The sequence below is a fragment of the Callorhinus ursinus genome, unplaced genomic scaffold (genome assembly GCF_003265705.2).
Source record: "Callorhinus ursinus isolate GAN/ISIS: 27379988/994484 unplaced genomic scaffold, GSC_fseal_2.0 scaffold69, whole genome shotgun sequence".
Lineage (NCBI taxonomy): Eukaryota > Metazoa > Chordata > Mammalia > Carnivora > Otariidae > Callorhinus > Callorhinus ursinus.
The window spans coordinates 4,542,529-4,561,468 of record NW_027397131.1 but is presented as its reverse complement, the minus strand read 5'-3'; the positions used below and the strand labels follow the sequence as shown (position 1 = coordinate 4,561,468).

General features: G+C 43.6%; 1 protein-coding gene across 29 annotated transcripts in view; it reads right to left on the bottom strand.

The window, feature by feature from the left end:
- Window positions 1–16,672: 16,672 nt before the first annotated feature.
- The window catches only part of ANK3 (ankyrin 3), a 681,670-nt gene continuing 679,402 nt past the window's right edge, over window positions 16,673–18,940 (bottom strand). For all 29 annotated transcript variants that reach the window (XM_073886212.1, XM_073886216.1, XM_073886210.1 and 26 more), the window contains one exon: window positions 16,673–18,082. The gene's annotated coding sequence lies outside the window, so the exon portion shown is untranslated. The remainder of the gene's footprint in view (window positions 18,083–18,940) is intronic.

The window sequence follows — 18,940 nt, the reverse complement described above, 5'->3', positions numbered from 1 at the left end:
TGGCCTTGCTCCGAGGCCGGTCTTCTGCAGCTGGTGGGATCTCCAGGGATGTATCCTACAAGCTTAGTGATTCCAGAGAGAAGAACCAAAAGCTCTAAAAAACAAAACAAAACAAAACAAAAAACAAGGCTCCACAACCTGCCCCTCCCCAACAACAAAATCCAGAAAACCAGCTCACACTAAACCAAACCAAACCAAACCAAACCAAACCAAACCAAACCAAATATGTGAAAATCTAGTGGCGGATTGTGTGTTCATGGTCTGGTTTGGGTTATGGGCTCATCACTGAATCCATTGTTGTGGCCAAGGGAATGGAATTCTCTGACCAGGCCTGGGTCTTGTGTCCATACGGTGGCTACATCCCCAGCCAAGTCAGTTCTGGGGGTTGGAAGATTAGTTCTCTAAAGGGAAATGAAGATGCTGTTGCTAGAAGGAGGAATGTATGTCTGGGTGCAAAATAAGAGTTATCTGGTCATTTCTCACCTCTCCCTTTCTGCATCTACTGTGTAAGGCCAGTGGTCCTCTTCATCCTGACCTCGACTCACCTGTCCTCTTGGAGCGCCTGGGCGGCTCAGTCAGTTGAGGTCATGGTCCCAGGGTCCTGGGATCAAGCCCCAAATCAGGCTCCCTGCTTTGCCGGGAGTCCGCTTCTCCCCCTCCCTCGGCTGTTTCCCCTGCTTTTGCTCTCTGGCTCTTTCTCTCTCTCTGTCTCTCTCTCCCTATCAAATAAATAAATAAAATCTTAAAAAAAAATGACCTGTCCTCTTCTGAGGTACATTTCCCTGTTTTAGGGTAATGCCTACCATTCATTAAATTTGCTTACACTGCTTTTGCCAAAATCTCTGAAAGCCTTACAAATGTCAAGCAGACATGTTTCTGCCTCTAAGTTAACTTTCCCATAACATTTCACACTGGTAACATTCATGTCTATTTAAAATGGTCTCCTCTGTTGACTTTCATGACACTGTGGTCTCCTTGTTGTCTTTCTACCTCCCTGATCCTACAGATCTCTTTCAATGGCGGAACATTTAACACTAGGTTAACTCACAGACTTTCTTAAAAAAGATTTATTTATTTATTTATTTATTTATTTATTTATTTATTTTGAGAGAGAGAGAGCACGTGAGCAGGGGGAAGGGCAAAGGGAGAGTCTCAAGCAGACTCCCTGCTGAGCACGCACAGAGCCCGACACAGGGCTCCATCTCACGACCCTGAGATCATGAACTGAGGTGAAACCAAGAGTCAGATGCTTAACTGACTGCGCCACCCACGCACCCCAGCTCACAGATTTATTAAACCACTAGTTTTTCTCAGCCTTACTTCCTTGATTGTCCTTAGATTGAGTGTCTATTTCCGCAGCCACTTCACTTAGGGCCTCAGCATCTGTCACCCGTGGTGCGGCCATCCCTTCTAGTAACTCTCTTCACTTGCAGTTTTATGCTTCTCAAATCTACCCGCCCAGCTGCTTCCAGATCCTCAGTTCCCTGTGTGAAACTGTCTGTTTCCCACTTGCCTATAAGTGGTCATAATAGGTGTTCCACTCATTGTCCCTAGTCTCTCTCTATAGTCTCCTTTCTTCCTTGCTTCCTTCTGGGTTTCCATTGCTCCAAACATCTTATAGAGCGCACCCTACACTGAAAGTTTCAATCCTACAACCTTTGCACCAGATACTCACTTTGCCTTTGGCTGCCCTTCTCCCACTTATCTGTCTGGGAGTCTCCTTTTGGTCTTTGGAACCCTTTTTAGGCATCGTGTTCTCTTGGAAACTTTAACACCCTGACACCCGTGCTGAACAAATCTCTTTCTTTTCTGTATTAATTTGTACACACTTTATTACATCCAGTATTCTGTATTTAAATATTTGTTCACATATATACCCTTTTTTCTTTTTTTTTTTTAAACAGACAACGCTTTTAGGTAGGACTTGTGCAGAGTGTCTTTCCCACTCAATACTGACAAAAGAAACAGCTTCTTCACGGCTTGTCTGTTCTGTTCACTGAAGGCATTTGAGTTCTATCCAAACCTTAAATAACCTACAAGTATGTCAGCTTCTTGAGGGTAGTAACCTTGTGGCTTATTCACTAGGCTTATCATGTAGTAAGTGCTCAATGAATAAATAAATAAATGGATGGATGGATGGATGAATACAGTTGTCTGGAATCACCTTAACTTTCATACATAGTCTTTTGTCACTCTAGCCAGTTGAATACCAAGACGGAGGTTAGGCGGGCTTCCTGTGGTCATCTGACCTCTAAGAGGTGAAACATTGGGCTGGAATATGGTTTATTGATGACTAAGGTTTGTCTCACCATAGCACCTGAATTCAACCACTTTCATTTCTTGGAGAGATTTGGAGGATTTTGCTTTTAGTAATGGCCAGTGATGTACCAGGATTTTCAACATTGTATACTAGCAGTCCTTTTCTCTTTTCTTTCTTTTTTTTTTTAAAGATCTTATTTATTTCAGAGAGGGAGAGAGAGCAAGAGCAAGCATGAGTGGGGGAGATGGGAGAGGGAGAAGCAGACTCCCTGCTGAGCAGAGAGCCCTGTGTGGGGCTCAGTCCCAGGACGCTGGGTTCATGACCTGAGCTGGAGGCAGACGCTCAACCAGTTGAGCCACCCAGGCGCCCCACTAGTTGTGCTTTACATTTAAAACCTTGAGAAAACTGATCCAGGAAGACAGAAGAACAAGTTCTAGAAGTACTATGGTCTGGGAGTGTCTTTTTATACTTTTTCACACTACTGAGAATGAAAGAAAATTCATCAAGGGAGGGAGAGAGAAAAATGTAACAGAAATAATAGGATACATTTTTTTTCTTACTTCTAGCGTCCCTCTGCCCCAATCTAAGGCCTTTCTAGCCTTGTTCCAGGGCTTCTAAATACCTTTCCTTTATTTTCATATGACCATTGAATCTGTACCTTTTACTGCTAGCCTCTTTAAGTCTTCTCTGAAGGTAGAAAGAGTATATAAACCATAAATGCAAAAGAACATTTTCTGTGGGGGAACTTTGTGATTGGGGGGGGCTGCCCAACATCTAAGCCTCCTTCTATTTGATGAGTCTGGTAGGAGGTGGGGGTTCTACCTCCAGCTGTGGAAGTTCCTTTTGGCCCCTGGCCACTAGGACGCAACCCAGCTTAGCCTGTCAGACCATCCCACCCAGAATTTTGTGTCTAGAGTGAGTGTCACGACAACGCGAGCACAGTGGTGGCATTGAGCGTGGCTGGCATTTGCAAGGTCTCCTTAGCCAAGCTTTGCTTGTGACATGACTCTGGCTCCATTGCCAGCGTCCTGGTTTCACCTGGTTTGTGCCTGTTTTCCAAAGCTTTAACCTTTTCCATGATTCTGTGAGCTGTTTGACATTCTTTCAGTAAACTCTTTTTTTTTTTTTTTGCTCAAGTTAGCCAGGTGGATTCCTTTGTTTTCAACCAAAGACCCTGACTGGTTATCAGCATTAGAAAAGTACAGAGAAGAAATATGCAGCCTTATCTGTGGTGCTTCTGACCTAAGTCGGCCTCACTCAATGGTTTTATTCTTATCTTTCTTCTTCTCTTCCTCCTTGCCATTCTGGAGCTGTTAATGCCTCCTTTCAACTCCATTTCAGTTCCAACTCGTGGATTAATCATGCCAGATGCTTCAGATATTATAAATCATATATGAATCCTGGATAATCAGCTTCTATATGGGATTGGCCACTGTGAGAAATACTGGAAATCTCTTTATGCGGAGTATGAATGCACCTCATATATGATGATCAGGGAATGCATTTCCATGACAACAGGATGTTTAGGACTTAAGACAAATAAAGGGATACAAATATACTTAAAGCCATTTTTTCCCCCACAGTACAGGCAATAAGCATACTTCTGATTTAATACTGACCCACGGAGCTCATTTTTGGAAGTCAACGTACTTAATAATGAGGTATCTTAAGCATTATGTATTTTCTAAGACAAAAGCAAGTTTCTTTTCTTCTTCCCTTTGAGGGAGGAGGTAAAGGTAGACATTTTTAGTTTCATTTGTCAAGAATGAAAAGACCTTTCTCTCTCTTTTTTTAATATTTTAATTTATCCCAAACAATGTGAAACAAAGAGTTTTCAGAACAGTTATAACAGGGCATATTTAAAGACAAGGAATGTTTCTGATTTGCAATCCACTTGTTCCCTGCCCCTCACATATCCCTTCCATTTGTTACTATCCAGCCATGCGGCAGTCCTGCCACAGCACAAGGCACCTTTAAAATGATTCGTTTGCTATCTGCATGATGTTCAACCTGACTCTATCAGGGCATGATCATTGAATCATTGAATTCCCGGTCAAAATTCTGTCTGTGATTAAAATAGCACCATTACCAGACAAGAACTTTTACATACATTATCTTGAATCCCCAAATATCCTTGCAAGATAGGGTTAGTATTCCACATACGTACGGAAAAATCATTTTCCCATGATCACCGAGAGTCAGGATTTGAACCCAAATTTGTCATCCTGAGAAGCCTGTGACGATACTATTTCTCCATATTGCCTTTACTTGCTTGATGTATTCAGATTTTTTTCAATTCAGATAGAGTTGACATATAACATCTTAGTTTCAGATGTACAACATGATTTGTATAGATTGTGAAATGATCACAGTAAGTCCAGTTCACATCACCTCCACATCTCTTGCAGTGAGAACTTCTAAGATCTACTCTCACAGCAACTTCCAAATATACAGTTCAGTGTTATTAGCTATAGTTACCATGCTGTACATTATAGCCCCAGGAATTATTTCTCTTATAACTGGAAGTCAGTACCTTTTGACCCCCTTCACCCATTTTGCCCAACCCCCACCTTTGGCAAGCACCAGTCCGTTCTCTGGGAGTTTGGTTTTTGTTTAGATTCCACATGTAAGTGAGATCACATGGGAGTTGTCTCTGTCTGGCTTATCTCACTTAGTGTAATGCCCTCACGGTCCATCCATGTTGTTGCAAATGGCAGGATTTTTTTTTTTTAATGGGTGAAAAATATGCCACATTTCCGTTATGGAAATTTCCATATGGAAAATATTCCATTCATCCATTAATGGATATTTAGATTGCTTCCATGTCTTGGCTATTGTGAATGATGCTGTGATGAACACGGGAGTGCATGTATCTTTTTGAGTTAGCATTTTCATTTCCTTCAGATAGATACCCAAGAGTGGAATTGCTGGATCACATGGCAGTTCTATCATTAATTTTTTGAGGAACCTCCATATAATTTTCCGTGGCTGCAACCAAATTACATTCACGCCAAGGTGTACAAGGGCTCCCTTTTCTCTACACCTTGCCGACATTTGTCCTTCTTGTCTTTTCTATAATAGGCATTCTAAGAGGTATGAGGTGATACCACATTGGCTTCTAATTGCACTTAGTGCCTTTAGTGATGTTGAGTGCCTTTTCACATACCTGTTTGCCCATCTGAATGTCTTCCTGTCTTCTTTGGAAAAATGTCTATTCAGATTCTTTGCCCATTTTTAAATTGGATTGTTTGGGGAGGTTTTGTTTGTTTTTGCTTTTGAGGGGTATGAGTTCTTTATATATTTTGGAGATTAACTCTTTATTAGATACATGATTTGCAAATATTTTCTCCAATTTGGTAGGGCTTTTTTTTTTAAGATTTTATTTATTTAGACAGAGAAATAGAGAGTACACAAACAGGAGGAGGGACAGAGGCAGAGAGAGAGAGAGATTCCTAAGCAGCCTCCATGCTCCGCACAGAGCCCGACATGGGGCTCTATCTCACGACCCCAAGATCATGACCTGAGCCAAAATCAAGAGTCAGACACTTAACCAACTGAGCCACCCAGGTGCCCCTGTAGGTTGCTCTTTCATTTTGTTGGTGGTTTCCTTCACTTTGCAGGAGACTTTTATGGCAACTGGACAAGTTCTCTTTAACCAGTATTTACATTTTATCTCTCTGTTATTTTTAAACAGACTTAAACCAAAAAACAAGAAAAACTTGCAGCACTTGGAAAGTTAGAGAAATAAGGAGAAAAATAAGTCTTTGGAGCCTAATGTCCCTTCTTGTTCCTATTGGTGACACAGTAGCAAATCAATAAAAGCAACAAAGCACTGAAATTGAGTGCCTGGTCCTTTAGCCAAAATAATAGACATTTGTGAAAGGCAAATAGACTTTGAATGATTTCTGATGAATCAGAGCCATCATTCACTATTAATAGCAGAACCATTAAAAACAACCTGTGTTATTGAGGTACTTTGTAAAGGACTGACGTCTGAGGCAAGTGGTGCCGTATGATGTCGCTGGAATGAAAGCTGCCACATTTGAAGGTGGTAAAATAGAAACCGGCTCAAGCAACAGGGAAAGCACTTGACAGCAATCCTGAATCCAATTTCCTGACTCACCTCCTATCCCAACTGCCTGGTTGCCAAACTCATCTTTGCTTCTGGATTACTGCTTTCGAAAGCTTCCCTGCGTCCTCATGAGAAACCCCTCTCCAGTCCTAACTGTGACCCTGGCTTCGCGGCTGGGATCACGGAGCTTTGGTGCGTGGTCTCTCCTGTAACTCAGTGTGTCCCCGGCACGGGCCGCCACCCAGCCTGTTCACGGAAGACGCAGCTCTCCATCCTAACGTCCTATTGGATTTTTGCAGGGCGTTCGCTCTCATTTAGGACTTGGTAAGCTTTGAATTTTAATATGATTGTGGATGATGAAAAGGTCGATAAATCAAAGAATCAAAATCTTTTCATTTTAATCTGTTGGTATAACTTGTGGGTCCAAGTCATAAAAAAACGGTTCTGGATACAAGTTTCTCATAACTCAACCTCTGCTCCTCACCACAGATACACATTTTACACTTCTGTGAACAACAAAAAAGTACTTCTCTTTTCTCATGGAGCAGAGGAAGTGAATTTAGAGAAATAAGAATGAGATTAGAGACAACTGTGTCAAGAGGGGACCTTCTTGCCTTAGAGTGGGAGCTAGTTACTGACTGAGGGGGCAGGGCAGCAGGTGGAGACTGAGGTCGGGGCGGGGGGGGGGGGCGGTTGGTTTCCTGGCAGGAGGCTCACTTCTTGTCTCTGGGCTAGGGATGGAGGCCTACCTGTCCACCGGCAAGGGTGGGAGAGAGGGGGGCTGCTGGAACCTTGGAGGGTGATGGGGATGGGGCTGGACTGCAGAGTCCCAGAGTGGGTGTCCATCCCCTGGTGTCTGGGGCAGCGTGGAGCACCCTAGACATGAAAGGTTGTGTCATGGCCTTCCCACCTACACCACGACTCACAAACCACAGAGGCCCAAGCAAGGCATTTTCCTCTCTTTCACCTCTCAGCATAATACACCCCCACAAATAATAAAAAGTAAGTAACGTTTATGGAGCACTTTCCTCTCTGTCAGATTCTTTTTGAAGTGCTTTACGTGGATGATCTCATTTCCACTATTTGCGGTTGATAAAACTAGCACCCCCATTTTCCAGATGAAGAAATATAAAGGTTAAGTAACTTGTCTGAGGCCATATAACTAGTTCGGCATGATATAAATTATACAAAAGCATGTATGCACATGGAACCATACTCCAGGTCCTAAACATCTAAAATTTGGGACTGCTCTTGAGAACTAGCCTCTCTTTTGTCTGAGTTGTCACTTACACTGTCTAGCAGGCTATGCCTAGCGGACTTTACGATGTGATCCCGTGCCTACTGCGGTCCACACAGAGTCTGCGCAGGCAGCCTGGGCTCTCCCGCTGAAGGTTTCCTTCCACCCTGGCCTCCCGTGCTTTCTTCTGACGTTCTGACCCAAACCAGCTTTGCCCGTGCTTCAGGGATGCGTTTATCCTTCTAGCCTTCTTTGTTCCTTTTGCCCAGGCCCCCTTTCTTGACATGTTGAGATTCTGCTCATTCCCCAAGTCTCGCCCCCTCACCAAGCCGTCCTTCCTTCAGCTGGTGTTTACTGAGCGCCCGACAGGTGCAGGACTCTCTGCCTGGCTTTCTCAGTTCTCTTTGTCAGGGGTGATCCTGCGATCATGGTTGTCAGGATAATTTAATCATACTATTAACGCTAATAACATTCATCATCGGAGCCGACACATGCAGCACTGACTGCGTGTCAGGACCCTCAAGGTGCTCTACACACATTCACTTATTTAATACATAGCCCTCCCGGGATCATCTCATGTTCTATTTAAGAACATATTTTGCTTATCTGAGAAGGTTAAAGCCTCTTGAGTCTATGGATTCCAGTTCTTGTTCTTTTTTATTTTTGAGAAATAGTTCTATCTAGGATATATAAAGATATCTAGGACAGTGACTTGGACATAGCATGGGCGAGATAAATAGCACTGGAGTTGAATCGGATAGCTACTATACTCCTACATATCCATATCCCACTTCCATCTTCTCATTTAGATTTCCAGGTTCTCTTGAAAAAACCCAGAAGTGCTGACAACGCCGGGCCTGCTTTCCTGCGTTGCAATATCTTGTTAGAACTCACTGCTCTGGTTTTAGTTGGGGCATGTGCTCTCAGTCCCTATCACTTCTCATGCCTTGCATCAGGCCCTGTAGCATCTGATTTTTTAACCTTGCAAGGCCCAAGGAGAATTTAGATTCCAGTTCTAGGTTGGCCCCACCAGGGTAGGGAGAGTTGTAGCCATAATACAGTGTAGTCCCTCCGGCTGTCTGAGCAGCCCTTTTCCGTTTTTGTCCCACCAGCAAGACGCTTGTTTCATCCGGCAAGATGGCTCATTTGTCTAGTACCAGTTTAACAGGAGCTGTGCTGTGTGTTTGGGTGATTCAGAGAGTCATTTGAAGATCTGATGCTGTGACACATACCAGATGACTTTAACAAACTTCCCATCACATGTCCTCAGCACAAGATGGAAAAACACCACGATGATACCTGACGGTCTGTAACAAAGCTCTCATAAAATGCTGTGGAGGGGGAGCTGAGTTATAAAACTCTCCTCTGCAAGTCTTCCCTGAGGGGTGAAGCACAGCAACCCTCAAAGGCAAGCCAAAGTCTTTCTGATCTTTCACAATGAGTCACAGCAGGTGTTGCTGTGTTTCCTTGTCACATACAGATCTGTACGGAATGTGTCCTGAGCCATTCTGGTTTGTCCTTCCCTCCGTCCCTCGTTTTATTGATTCAACAAATGTCTGAGCGCCCGCTACTGCAACACCTTGCATTGGATGCTTTGGAGATGGCAATGGATACGGCCAAGAAACAAACATACAAACGAAAGGGTGATTAGAGTGGTGACGCTATGAAGATAATAAATATGGTGGTGTGACAGCATAATGGGGGAGTCAGGGAGGGGTGCAGGGAAGGCCTGAGGAGGGGACATTGGGGAGTGAAATGCGAGGTTCCCTGGCAGAGGACAAATGGGATGGGAAGGAGATGAGGAGGAACTTGGCACTTTTGAGGAACAGAAAAGAAAGCTAGTGTTGCCAGAGCGGTGCGATGCAGCGCATCAATCTGCAACGAGGAACTTGCACCAGATTGTAAATCTGTGCACCACTTCCTTCTCAAAAAAGCCTCGCTAGATGTTAAAAAAGAAAAAAAAAAAAGACAAAAAGGAAGTCAGCTGAAATGAAGCTTAGTAACACAGTTGGTTTACATTCTGGATCTGGTGTCTTACCTCACTGGGCGGGCAACAGCGACCTCCCAGATGAAGAGCGGTCAGTCCATGGATTACACTTGCTCACGGGTCTGCCAGGTCCTCAGAGAAAAGGCTGAGCTGGACGGGGTGCGGCCGTGGAGGGAGGCAGGCACCACCGCAGGCCCAGATGCACAAGGGAAGATCAGCTCTTCACTAACAGGCAATGAAATGAAACTTAAAAAGCCAAGTAACTCCTCTAGACCCTTAATGAGAGTGTTAGCACTTGAAAGGGTACTCAGAGCACACCCAGGCTGCACTGAGGAGGGGATGTCAGGTAATCCCTCAGACTGACTCAGGGATTAAATTGTTTGCTTAGGGAAACCAACTTTATAGTGTGTAATTAAAAATCACACGTCAATAAATTTATATAGTGTGATCCAGGTACATGTTTGTTCTCCAAATGCCAACAGACAGTGGGAAAGGTTGAAGACTGGTGGCTCACAGATATGTTTGGTTTGATCAAATTAGTTGCCAACATTTTTTTTAAAGATTTATTTATTTATTAGAGAGAGAGAGAGAGAGAGCGTGCACACGTGTGCACAAACAGAGAGTGGGGGAAGGAGAAGCAGGCTCCCTGCTGAGCAGGGAACCCCGATGTGGGACTCGATCCCAGGACCCTGGGATCATGACCTGAGCCGAAGGCAGACGTTTAACCAACTGAACCACCCAGGTGCCCCAATTGCCAACATTTTAAAAACTTAGAAGGGGAATATGCTTACCTGGTACCCAACACCCCTAATGTCTTCTCCCTGACTTGTATATTAATGCCAGGTTATGCTGTAGTAACAGATGACTGGCAAATCTCAGCGGCTTACTAGCAAGGTTTATTTCTTGCTCACATTGCATGTCCATTGTGGGGTGATGGTCTCTGCTCCACATCACCTTCACTCCAGCACCAGGTCAGGAAGTAGTCTTTTTGGGGGAGCATCCCTGGTATTGAGGTGGGAGGAAAGGGAGCATGAAGAAAAATGCACTAGCTCTTAGAGCATCTGCTCTGCTTTCATTGGCCAAAGCAAGTTGCACAGTTAAGGTCATAGCAATGGGGCTGGAGAGTAGTCACCTGCAGAAAGAGGCAGACAATAACTTATGCATAACACCATCTACCACAACCTCTTTGCCTAATTTAGATGACCTGCCTAAGTGCCCGTAGATATTTGAGAGTATGACCACTTTGGCCTATGGAACTTGAGTATTCAAAGCTTTATCATAGCCAGAAGCATGACAGTTATTCTAAAGCTTGCCATGCTTCAACGACCACCATTCCATCCTTCCATCCATCCTTCCATCCATTCATCCATCCATCTATCCATCCATCCATCCATCATCTACCTACCTACCTACTTACATAGATGGCCTTGACCATTCAAGGTTAAGGTTCCGCAGGCTTTTTCTTAGATACCCTTTACTTACTTCCTCCTTTAGCTTCTAGGCAGACAAGTCACGCTGCCAATGATACGGTGCTAGTGAGCCAAGCTGTGAGGCAGCTCTACCTCTGCCCTTGACTGTATCCAAGCCCTGACTTCCGGAGTGTGGGGTGTGCACCCCTACTGAGCCATCAGTGTGTACTGCAGCAGAGCTAGAGTCTGCCGAGACTTCAACAGAGAGAACTAGTAAATAGTTAGACATGCAAAGCTGAGTATTTATTACAAGCTTTCTGTGTGCCCAGATCTGCTCTCGGGACTGTGGAGAACACAGTACTTGTTCTTGAAAAGCAAGACAGAGAAACTGTCAAGGTAGGAGACTTGAGTACTGAATCATGGGATACCCATTTAGTTTACCTGAGTTGCCAGTGTGGGTTAATATCAGCAGAGGAGACTTTGTGAGGAGGTCTGAGCTAGGAAGAACTTTATATATGGAAGTTGAAAAACATCGTGCTTGAATTTAAAGTTTCAACTGATTTCATCTAAATCCAGAATCTTTGGAAGAGAGATGGGTTTGTATTCTCTTGTAGAGTTGATCAAATAAGTTTGAGATGTGTTTAAAGTTTTCTGTTGAGGGGCGCCTGAGTGGCTCAGTTGGTTAAGCGTCTGCCTTTGGCTCAGGTCATGATCCTGGAGTCCCGGGATCAAGCCCCAGGTAGGGCTCCCTGCTCAGTGCAGAGTCTGCTTCTCCCTCCCCCTCTACCCCTCCCCCTGCAACTTCTGTCTCTCGCTCGCTCGCTTGCTCACTCTTTCTCTCTTAAATAATAGTTTTCTGTTGAATTGCTATTTTCATCAGCCCTTGAGTCTCCTTGGATTAGGACCAGCTGGTGTGATATGAAAGCGCAATGGCTACACTCAGCGGCCACAGGGCTGCTTCTCTCCCTCTGCCTGGTCTCCCCTCGTCCTCCAGCATGGGCTGCTTACAGTGTCCTGCACCAGTTTTGTTGCCACAAGTCATCATAGGGTTTTTTTCCTGAGGGGGCCTTGGTTTTGAATGCACACAGAGGCTGTTTGTGTGCTCCTCACTTTGAAGGCAGGGGCAGGGAACTGTGGCATCCTGCACCCAGGATAGCCCCTGGAAAATGGCCAGCCAGGAATGCCTGTTGCTGAGCGAGATGGCTGGCTGGGTGGGTGTGGAGAACCACGTGACCCTTCCTTCTCTTCTCAGTTCCTCATGCCCTTATTCCATCTTCCTATTGAAACTGAGAGAGAGGATGAAAATGAGGTAGATGTTTGGTTTGCCGAAAACAAAGGAAGAATTTAAGCAGGATCACATCAATTTGTCATCTCCATCTTCCAATGAGACCAAACTGAGACTGAATAGACAAGAATAAAATTGATTGTGTTTAGAGACAGTAGGACAAGGAAGGGCCATGGTGAGCCTTTGTGAAACACACGCTTGTCCAAAGGTGGTATGTGCAGTTTTGCTCTAGGTGGTTGTTAGAAGGAATTTCAGAAATAGCATTGTCACTTCTTTAGATTTTAAAAAGAACTAACAAATCCATTTTTCAATTAAAATCTCCTGATTTTTTTAAAAAAGATTTTATTTATTTTGAGAGAGAGAGAGAGAGAGTGCAAGTGTGTGAGCAGCGGGAGGGGCGGAGGGAGAGACAGAGACAGAATCCCAAGCAGACTTCCCGCTGAGCATGGAGCCTGACACAGGGCTCGATCCCATGACTCCAAGATCATGATCTGAGCCAAAATCAAGAGTCAGACCGTTAACCCACTGAGCCACCCCGGTGCCCCTAAAATCTCCTGATTTTTAAAAAATGCTGGCCATCTTTTTTTAAACTTCATGTGATTCAACAAAATCTCTCTGCAGGCTGGATATGGCCCCAGGATTTCTAGGGTATAATTTCTGGACCTTCTGGTCCTTTACCAACCGAGCAAACACAACAGCAGTGGGGTGGGAATCTCGAGGTAGCAAGACTTTTTAAAAAATCTATCACATCTGGGGTGCCTGGGTGGCTCAGTTGGTTAAGCGACTGCCTTCGGCTCAGGTCATGATCCTGGAGTCCCGGGATCGAGTCCCACATCGGGCTCCCTGCTGAGCAGGGAGTCTGCTTCTCCCTCTGACCCTCTTCCCTTTCGTGCTCTCTATCTTTCATTAAAAAAAAAAAAAAAAAAAAATCTATCACATCTGAAAGAGAGGAGACCAAGGTGCCTTTCACAGAGACAAGGGTTCATGATGGGTTCTCCACATTCTTGCCAGGTTTTTCGGTGGCCTCTTCGCGATAAGGACATGGACGATAGCTCTGGCCATGGGAAAGATGGCCAGCTCAGAAGTGTGGCTGGTGTGCTGTTTGCGCAGAAGGCACTGGTGTACTCAAATCTAATTATTTAAGGCTTTGTGGCTAACAAGGGCATGGCGCAACTGGAAAGAGCACATTTGTCCTTGGTGAATGAAATCATTAGAGTTGAAAGCTGTGCTTTCCTTTGATTTCCAACTTGGTTGAAACTGTATAGAAAATAGTGCACAAGATGGTGCATGGAGTAACATCTCCTGTTTACTGTTCTGTGACCTCTGATGTGTTATGGATTCATTCATTCAGGCACTCAAACTACCTATGAGGTGTCGAGCAGCATTCTAGGTGCTGTGGATACAGCAGAGAACAAAACCCAGTCCCTGCTCCAGGAAGTGCATCGTCTAGCATGAGGACCCGGTGGTGTGCCTCACAGACTGGGACTTGTAAAAATCCGGCAAATCACTGTTCTTTCCCAGCTCCCAGAATTATGCCCTTGCTTGACTTATGGGTCAGAAGTGGCAACTGAGGATGTCAGGGGAAAGGAGGCAGGGAGAGCGTTTATGTTCTGAGGTGGTCTTGGACCAAAAGTCCTGGCAGGAGGCATCTAGGGGGCTCAGTTGGTTAAGTGGCTGCCTTTGGCTCAGGCCGTGATCTCAGGGTCCTGGGATCGAGTGCCGCATCAGGCTCCCTCCTCAGTGGGGAGTCTGCTTCTCTCTCTCCCTCTGCCCCTTCCCCCTGCTCATTCTTTCTCTCTCTCTCATAAATAAATAAAATCTTAAAAAAAAAAAAAAGTCCTGGCAGATTTTGCTTCCTGGGTGCTTCCTATAGCCTAGCAGCTCCCATGGCCTTTAGAATCCTCTGAGCATGTCCCTCGCTACTTTGCTTTGGGACGACTTTGGAATTGATGAGGACACCCTGGAAGTCTTGTTGAAAATGTCAACCCTTGGGGTGTTTATTTCTTACTGAGGAAGGCCTGGGGGATAAAGAATAAAATGTCTTCACTGAAGACTCACTCAGCTGTACATGCCACTCCCAGCTTCTACTCACCGAGTGTAGCAGATATAGTGCAGCAGCTCCTTGTGCCCTGTTTGGAACTGTCGGCATTTAATCCTATTAAAGAAGTAAAGGCTATTGGACTGATTACTTAAGGATGCCCCTCAGAGTCTGTTCTGCTCTTTATTCTGTATTGGTACATTGTTGGCCAAGTGACCACATAAGGAAATTACACCATTGCTTCTTGTCGCCATTATTGAAAGAAGTCTTGTGAAGTTTGACTCGTAGCTCCATGTCAAAAATATTTGCTTATGGACTGTTTTGTCATGACTTCATGAGAAAGAAGCCATGCTATATGACTAGGGAATTATACATCTTTTACTATGTTAGGGCCTCCTTAACAAACCAAAAATACTAAGACTTATCCAGATGGCAAGTTAGCTTTTGGATTCTGGTTTCTTCAGCGACTCAAGGAATGAGTTCTTATTCCTGTGATTTCTATTTCTGGGCTTACCACATATCCCTGCTGCACAGCCAAATGTGACCTGATGCTCATAGTAATAAAGGAAATGAACAATTTTTTATTTGCCCTGGAGAAACACAAATGCTTATGTGTTCGGTGAAGTGGATTCCTCTTAGAAATGGTGAAATAACCATGCACAGTATATTGCCATAACTTGGGAACACAATAGTGATAATACATTTCAATTTAAAAAATTCAGGAATTTGCTAAGAATATAAAATGAAACACAGAGCAAATAGAAATCTATCAATCAGTTTTGTTTTAAACAGCAATGTAAATCAAGGAAAAGCTTAAATACATTTCTATAAGCCAGCAGGCCAAAGACTATTAAGAATATATAATGTATGCCCTCATTCAATCAGTCTATGCACACATATATAAATATATACATAAATACGTATAAATGCAAATAAAATCTTTATTTTCCTATTTTGGATACTTCTGAGTAAATTTATGAGCTTTTTCTTGAACTGCAGTCAAATTTTTTAGCTATATAAGTGTATTATAACAATTATTTAATACCCAGATAAGTATACTTCATTGAGTTTCCAATTCAGGAGAAACACCTATCTGTCAAGTACTGGGAGTCAGAAATCTGTAACTCTTAGATGGGAAGTTAGAATATCTGAATTCTGATCTCAGTTTTACAAAGAGAAGCTTTGGGGGAGTTTTTTTTTAAAGCCTTTCAGGTGTCTGAGTTTGCTCATTATAAGATGATTTTGGTGTAGGTGTAGAGGCACTTTCCATTTGTTTGGGATATCATGCAAATGTCTAGCCCCATTATTCATGCAGAGTAGATTCTCTGTACATGTGTTCTGCATTGATACTGAATGCTTTTTGGGGACAACTCATCTGATTCAGCATTTTTTTAAAGTAAACTCCACCCCCAATGTGGGGCTTGAACTCAACACCCCAGATCAACAGTCACATGCTCCACTGATTGAGCCAGCCAGGCGTCCCATCAGCAATCATCTTTAATGGACAGAAATATGGGACGCTGTCAAATGGCTCCACGCACCCATGTAATATTGGTATGGGGCCAGCTACTACCAAAGATAGTACCTACCTCATACGGTGGTTATGAAGACTGAGTTGCTCGATGCAATGCGCTCGTGTATACAGCTGAGCATGCAGTGAGGGTTCCAATTTTAGCAGTGAGAATTGCTAGTATCACCACTATGTGCCAGGCTCTGGGCTAGAATGCAAATTGAAACAGCCACGGTCTCTGCCCCTGTTGAATTTATCATGTAGGGTGCGACTGCAAATTCCAGTGCCTACCAGGCCAGGCCCATCAGGACCCATAAATGTAAGAGGTGGGCTGGCCCCCGTGTTGCCTGGACCGCACACACCGGCTGGAGGGCAGGGACCATGTGGCCCTGGCAGGTTGTTGCCGTCAGGGAACGAGGGCTCTTGTTGCCAAATCTTGTGTTTTAGGAGAAGTTAGGAATCTGGGTTATCATGTGAAGTCTCCCAACTTACAAGTAGTGACAATGAACGCCAATGGCCAACAAGCGAGTGCCTTAGGGGCTAAAACAACTGCAGGCTGGATGCTTGCTGCAAGAGCCCATGTACAACTTCTGGACATGCAGTTGCAACAGCCCCAATTCCCCACTTTTCTGGGGGCAGCACAAACCAGATGAGGGCAAAGATCAGTTGTCAGTTAATGTTTAAGTCTTGGCTCCTCCACAGAACTTCTGTAAGCTGGGAGTCTGCGGGGCACAACTGAATGTTAGGGACTCGAGCAACCCTGGAAGCAGGGGCTGGAACAGGACCGGGGAGGGGGCTGGGGAGGCCAGACGCCCAGGAGTCAGACGGTTACCTTTTGCCAGAGAACACAAGGACACTATAGAGCACAGATGGGTGAAGAGTTTAACACAATTTATTTTAGGCTTAAATAATCGACTAGGTCATCCAGTGTATGGTTTTTCATACATATGTCATTAGAACTATGTGTCAATGAATGCTGATTTTATATGAATATAATCAACAAATTAAAGGCTTTCACCAAAACCCAAATAAAAATGCCCTTTAAAACACAGCAGCCTTATTAACCTAATATGACACTGCTAGAATGGTTACAAATGATTGGCTTATTCGAAGGTGTCTACATCTTAGAGCCGGTACACAATACAGTAGTAATTGTACAGCGTGCTGCCATTCTCCTAGCTAAGAATTTCGGTTCAGTCCATTTTAAATACCCCTCTTATGAGCACCATTCACCTCTAAAGCGGCAAGCATTACCCCCTTTTAAAAGCACTAACAGCACCCCCCTCCCCCTAAAGCAACTACCGTATAGGGATTTCTTTTTTTCCATTTTTAGGTCATTTCATTGAAAAATTGGCAATAGCAACAAATATTAGATGAAGGGCTTTGTGTTTACAGATAAAATCTTCTGTGTTGCAGTATACTGTAGTGTTTGCAAAATTGGAAAAGATTTAATCAAAATAAGGTGATACACATGCATCAAAATATTAGTATTCTGAAGAAAAAATTTTTTCACAGAACTACAGAATTCCTCATTTGGGGAATTATTTAAATTTGCAGCAGATTTTAAAGATTTGTTGTTTTTTTTTAAAATCAAGCTAGCGGTTTTGCATATACAAACATTATAATTGCTAATATACAAGAATCAGTGAAGATTCCCCCACCCAGAATCCCTCCCCCCTCTTCTAGGGTGGTCACTTGAGACCCCTAGTATGTTAAATGCATTTGCAATATTCTGTTTGTGTTCTAAGAGGCAGTGCCTTATCAACATTTATTCTATTTTTCTGTTAGAATTTATACAGTGTTATTATTTACAGCAAAACTATAGATGTTTTAAAAAAGAAACAAATAGTGTTTATACCCTGACAGTTTGGGTCCAAGAAAAATAAGGCGAGCTGTTGTGGAGTTAGTAATTTTAGTGTTTCTCTGTAATTTCATCGTCCCATCTTCTGTCCGTTCTGGCGGCAGGAATTTCTTCCTTTTGTAAATGACACCAAATTACTTAAGATAAACTGTTAACAGCATGGCTTCTTGTATATACACTGCATTGCTAATTGCACACGCGCCAATCCTGGGAGTGAAAGTGAATTTCCATGCTCTGTAAATTGGCTCATGCTAAATTAAAATGTGGGTAGTTTTCTTTTTTTTTTTTCTTTTTGCATAAAAAAAAAATCATGCCATTAATGTGTGGAAGCAGCAAACACACACACCCTTCTCCATGAATTTTTACTTCCTGCTGACATATCTTCCATGAATTTCTCAATACTGGCAGTAAAAACACATGATCCTGTGGAAAGAGAGACAATAGGTAATGAGTTTAGCCTGCTTGCTTGCTTTCCTTTTTTTTTTTTTTTAAAGAATTTGCCTAACCCTTCCTTGCCATTCAACAGAAAAGCCTGAGAGAACGGGGTGTCTACTTTCTAATGGGGGGGGGTTCACAGGATATTCTGACCAATGTGATCTGCTAGGACAAAGCCCTGACGTGTACCCTCAAGCCCTTTGAAGGCAGTGACTTTTTTCTAGGTAACCCATGCTCTCCACAGCACACTGCTCACTGTCCTTGTGGTTTTCGAGATTGAGTTGGAAAAGACCCTCTTCGAGGGTGCCTGCCATCTCTGATCAGGTCACTTGGGTACTTGGGAAAGCCACCTCCAGCCCTTTGGGCCTCGTCTTATCTATAAAATGAGAAGGCTGACAGAGATGCTCTCTGGGATTTCGATCAACATCAAAATATCAGGGGTCTGGGGTTCTCATGGGCATAAAGGGCTAGGGATACGGAGTCAGGATAGATTATTTCAGTAACATCCGTACGTTTTATAACAAGAGTTCACTCCCCAAAGTGCAACTCATCTTTCAAAAAGGGAGAACAGCATCATTCCTTCATTACTCTGAAACTGCTTTTCCATGCGCAAATTAAAATTAAAGACTGTCTTCCACCGCTGCAAAGAATACTTTTTCCCTCCTCCTGCCCCACATCAGTCGCGGACAAGATTGACTCATTATATCTGAGCTTCTTTATGGGGGCCGCGGACGTCTTGTCTTACTGGATAATCACGGCATAAAGTATCAGTGTTTTATAACCAGTCAATAGAGTCAAAATAAATCAACAATTTTTGCTATGCACGCTTTCTTCATAAAACAAAAT